Source organism: Brassica napus, unplaced genomic scaffold (assembly GCF_020379485.1).
Source record: "Brassica napus cultivar Da-Ae unplaced genomic scaffold, Da-Ae ScsIHWf_366;HRSCAF=581, whole genome shotgun sequence".
In the NCBI taxonomy this organism is placed as follows: Eukaryota; Viridiplantae; Streptophyta; class Magnoliopsida; order Brassicales; family Brassicaceae; genus Brassica; species Brassica napus.
Window position 1 is genome coordinate 5,001 of NW_026016446.1, and position 5,000 is coordinate 10,000.

Sequence of the window (5,000 nt, forward strand, 5' to 3'; positions counted from 1 at the left end):
CCACATAGATTTCATTCTATATTTACTAACCTCCTTTAGGTTTAGTATAAGCACAAGGAATTTCTTTATAAATTCTCATAAGTATATGGACTGTTATTGGATTGTCTTTTACACAACTCCAAAATCAATGATCATGTGTGATCAATTTCTTTTACATACTATGTGCAGCTGCTTTTATTTCAGTCCATGAATCAGCTTAGGAACAAAGCTGTTCTCTTATCTTATCTTATCCAGTGATCCATATGCTGCTTACTACATCAGTATTGTATCTATTTCTTTCTTTATGACCAGACTTGGTTTAATATCGAAAATCTGTTGCAGCAATCACCACATAGGATTTTATCTCCTTATAATCTGTTCCTTTGATCTCTGTGAGTACCTTGTGTATCAAGCTATGATCTAATGCTATTAGTAGGAAGACATGAACACTCAAGACCACGTGATCATGTGTCCTCTCTCACGGTTTCTTTATCTCACAAGATCCATCTATTTCACTGGTTTATCGGATGGCGTTTCTGTATATGTATATGGCCAATACGCTCATCTCTCTTTAGATACTTTGAACCTCCACGTCTATCTTTTCTATTCTTTATAATCTTTATGATTCTATGATTGTATGATGAGTACTCATTCGTGGGTTCATGATCCTCGCTTATCTCTTTATGTTCAAGTGCTATTCTCTTATGCATCTTTATATAACATTCATGTGTGTGTGTGTCGACACTTTCATGTGGTTCCATTATGTTCCAGACATGATCTGATCACTTTGAGATTTCATTATCCAGGACCTTTGTTACCTAGTAGCTTGGCGTCCCAAGCCACTTGGTTTGGTACCTTAGATGTTTAGCTGGCCAGCCTTATCTCTCAGTGTCTGGTATGGTTTCTCTTATCATGACCTCGGATCTGTCTATGCACCTTTCTCTTCTCTTTCTATCCGAGGTTCCTTTATCTTTGTGGAACACTTGGTCTATCTTGTATAGACTCAGTAGCAACTTGATTATGTCTCTTCTAGGACGTTTCATTTGGTGCTAAGCTGGTTATGACTTAGTCATTCTTTTCGGGTCAGTGTCTGGCATCTCGATTAGCTTCTCAATTAGATAGCTTTGTATAATCTTTCTTTGGACGTCTTATATCATATTCTCTAGTCCGAGGATCTTGCCAAGACAATGGTGGTTAAAACCATTCTTATCATTCCTTTACTCTTTCTTTATCCAGCTTATAAACTTTCTCCTTTAATGTTTGGATAGTCGGATCCCTGCAAGCCGTACCTGGCCTCTATCTTAATCACCCATGTTTTGGCTCAAGCTTTCTTTGAATTCGTGGAGAAAGTCATACTCCTATCCAAAATATATTCCCAATCCTCTTTTGAGGTTCCATCTTAGACGGCACACATATGTATGTGGTGGTTTATTCAAAATCTCTTAAGATGGTTTGTCTGGTTTTAATGACCCGTATTCATTCTTTAGATGGGAATATCTATGCTCACTTATATGGACTGATGCATATGATCTTATTTATCATTCTACACATGTAAATTCATTATGTCCCCAAGCTTGTAGGTATGGCCGAACCTTTTATAGGTAATGGCCTCTCTGGCCGGTTATGGCCTTTGCGGCCAGGCCGTTGTCTCTAATGGTCTCTTCGGCCTCTTTGGCCGAGTCATGGATTGTGTGCGGCCAGGCCTGCACTATTCAGACAAGTCACGGCCAAGTCATGGCCAAGTCGTGGCCAAGCCATTTCTAGGTGATGGCCACTTTGGTTTGGCCGTTTGTATCATGGCCTCTCTTTGGCCGGGTAATGGCCCTTTATGGCCGAGTAATGGCCGAGCCATATAACATGGTCTTTAGACCATAGTACACGAACTTGTAGTATTGATCATGGGTTTATCCTCTCTCCCCCTCATGACCATACTATAAGGTCGTGGTGCTTTGGGATTATTAAGCCTAATGAGTTTTCCTATGTGTACATGTTTCACAACGTGAGATCTTTACGGGATAACTCGGTGCCTTTACAATTTCTTTGCATCAAGTTTAAACTTTAGGATGGCTAATCCTATCTTGCCATATAGTGTAATTTCGTGGGATATATGATTATAGTCACTACTTCTCTTGCCTCTTTTATCATACTGATCCTTAGCATAGTTTAAATCAGTAGAGATTATGGGTATAGTATCGATCACTTTCTTTCAAGGTCTTAGGCGATTTTTCTTTCAAAATCTGAAGGAACTTGTTTCCTTCTAGTTTTTCCATTGTTTCTTATTTGGAAACCATTCATTATAACTCAATGGACCACGTTTTCTTTGGGTGTGTATAATGCCTTATAGGCAAATGCCTTAGCCATAGTTTCTTACTAGGCTTTCTATACCTTTCATGATTTCTTACTCGGTTTTATGCCCTTTAGGCAACACTTTAAAACATTCATATGTTCAAGTAAGATCAGGCAAGATTCAATAAACTTAAGACCAATTCTATTTATATATAAAAATCGTGAATGATCCATAGGTTAAAGTAAACACAATTGCAATCATAAAGCAATAAGACTAGTCGTATCGAAAATTTGGTCTTTGTCATGGCTGCTACTCCGGCTGGTCTAGCATCACTGATTTTTATCAGGAGCTTGTTGTTTGCCTCGGCGAGAAGCAGACATGCGATCAGATCAGTATAAGTCGCGAAGCCTTTTATTCTATACTGTTGCAGTATGACTTTCGACACATGGAATGTGGAATAGGTCTTCTCTAGTAACTCTTTCTTGGTTACTACTTCACCACAAAGTCTCAGCACCGGGACTGTCTTAAACAAGACTGAGTTGTACTCATCCATGACTTTGTAATCCAAGAATCTTAGATTTTTCTAGTCATTTCTAGCCTTTGGAAGCAACACCGTTTTCTGGTGGTAATTTCTATGCTGTAAAGCATCCCCAAAGTCTAGTGGATTTTCCATAGTGATGTACTGATCTTTTAGACCTTCAGTGAGATGATGGAATCATGTACCAATTCATTCTCATTGTTTTCCTTGGTGATTGTATCACCAAATCCCTTTTCGATATCTGAGTCACATTGTCATTTAAAATTTAGGTTCACAATGTGGCTCATGCAGCCGCATGATATAGCAAGCTCGGCCACAAACAATTTTTTACGCATCTATGAAAACAATCGATCATAGTGTGAGTCAGGTCACACGGCCATGTTAGTGTGATACAGAAATCTTAGAGATTGGTTCATGATACAATCCGGTTTATATATCAATCCGGATATAAGGCCATACGGCTTTGCAATGTAATGCCTTAGACTTTCACGATTATTATGTGATACAACGATCTTAAGGATCGGATCATGATGCAGTCCGGGTCATGTGACTATCCGGATGCTAGGCTATACAGCCACTTAGATATGTATTAAGCCAAACGGCTTTAATCTTAATCAAGGGCACAAGGCCACGTGTGTGTGCAATGCATTAGACCTTACGGTCGTCCAATATGATTCATGACAAAACACAATGCCACACAATACATATCAAGTTTACCAATTTCAAGGTTGGTAATGTTTCAACTAGATTTTAGAATCAATCAATCTAGCAACCTAACTCTCAAAAATTATTTTTAAACTTTCAATCTTTTAAGACTTTTATTAGATTTAAGATTTCAAAACCTTTTAGGAAATCAAAACGAGATTTAGGATCTTAAAACTTTCAAGTAGCCGATTAAGGGTTTCAAGGCTTTAAGAATTTCGAATTTAGAGATTAGATCTATCAATCAATCTATCAATCCTAAACCTCAATCAATCAAGATTTCAATCAAGCAAGAACACTTTTAAAATCGGATTCTAGCTTTTAAGGTTTAGGGTTTTGATTCCAGATTTAGGGTTTCTTATAATTTAAATCAGAAACAATAAAACAATCAAACATGTTCTAGTTGGAATCGATTTCAATCTAGTGATTATGAGATGATCAATTTTAATTCCTATTAATTTTAGGGTTTGATCAAGAACTCTTAGGGTTTTAGGTTTGATCACTAGGTTCTCAGATTAATCGGTATACCTCTGTTTTTAGGGTTGAACCGGACCACCAAGATGGACGGATAAACCTCGGACGCGTGTTGGACGGACGTTGCCTCCTATCGGGTCGCGAGTTGCTTCCTTTGCGAGCTGGTTGATTGGGAACTCGAGCTGGCTGTGATATGAACTGGAAGCTGAGGTCGTCTAGGATCAGGAACACCTTATGGCTGGAGCTGATCGGATGCTGACGAGCTGGAACGCGAGCTAGGACGAATTAGGGTTCGTCGGGATTAGATCTTTGCACCAATTCCTCTCAGCTCATGAAAAAATAAACAAGGAGTATTAGATTACATGAACACCATAATCTGAACAAGATATCATCAAACTACTAAGGTATGATAAACTTATCTTTCATAGGATCTGAAATTGGCTAGAAAATCTTGTAGGTTCGGATTAGGGTTCCAAAGAACTAAGTCGGCGCCGTGTATTGTTTCTGCGAGTGAGGGCGCGTCTGAGATCGGATCGACTAACGGTTTGCGCTTATAGATTCATCTCGTCAGGGCTTCAATTTGATATGTGGCTCGTCGTCTGGTTCGTCGGGGTTGGAGAGATCGATTGATTTGAAGTTCCGCCTGATTTAGGGTTTATGTGTGACGGATTTTAGTTTATGGTTTTGTCTCAGGGTCTAGAGACTATCGTGCTGATAACGTGTTGTAAAAGAAGGGTTTGAGACTGAATATTTCGTGCTCTATTATTAATCAACAAAGGGGTTCCTTATATAAGGATTACAAGATAGAGATAAATGGAAAGAGTACTTATCCTAATCCTACATGAAATAGGAAATCTACTAAATACATAAAAGGAAAGATAACATCTATAAGGAAAAGGAAAGGGTTTCCTTTTCTCTCTAAGCTTCTGGCCGCCTCTCTCTCTCCTAAAGTCGGCTCTCTCTCTCTCCTCTTGGACACGGCCGTGGTCGGGTCTGATCATGGCCGTTGGGCCTTCTTCT